Genomic DNA, 824 nt, shown 5'->3' on the forward strand with positions numbered 1-824 from the left:
TAACCCTTTTTTTTACCACCATCTTTATAATAAAAATGTTATCGATGTTTATTAATTGTGGTAATATTATTGAAAATTAAAGAAGAACTAAGTAAGCATGTTTATTGTCTTTGTATGTAGCATAGCTAGCTTATAGGTGTGGTTATATTTCTCTCTCACATGTGCTAAATCTGAATGAAATTCAGTTGCTGGTTGTATTCCAAAGGGACATCATTGACATGTTGAGCAAACTATTTCTCGACACAACACCACAAGAAGCAATTGCACACAGCAACAAACAATGATTTAGTTAAAGTGTTTTAATTAGTTTTCCCTTACCAGTAATGCTGGCGCGTGAAGAAAGATTCCCACTATCACCCAAAACAACCCTAGCTAATTATATCACCTCTGCTACGTGTACTAGTACTATATATATATACATGTTACTAATTTATTAGCATCTTTAATTTAACACACTGACATAGAATAAAAATATTTGATAATAAAATTAAATAAGACAAATTTTGATTATTTTTTTGTTTTTTTAATATTATAAAAATATAATCCATCAATTTTTTTTCACATTCAAGGATGAGCACAAATTTACTTCTTTTCAAAATAAATTCTATAAAATTATGTTCATTTAAATTTTAATTTAATAAACACCAATTCAAACATACACATAATGGTTATAGACATGTAACTGTACAAAATATAGGGATAGATAGAGAAATAAAGAAAAAAAAAATATGAATATGAGAAGGAGTTGTTAAAAGTATGGATTTGTAAGAGGAGAAAATTGATTTGGTTGTTAATTGAAATAGAGAAATGAAAGATTGAAAGAG

Source organism: Arachis duranensis, chromosome 1, assembly GCF_000817695.3.
Source record: "Arachis duranensis cultivar V14167 chromosome 1, aradu.V14167.gnm2.J7QH, whole genome shotgun sequence".
Lineage (NCBI taxonomy): Eukaryota > Viridiplantae > Streptophyta > Magnoliopsida > Fabales > Fabaceae > Arachis > Arachis duranensis.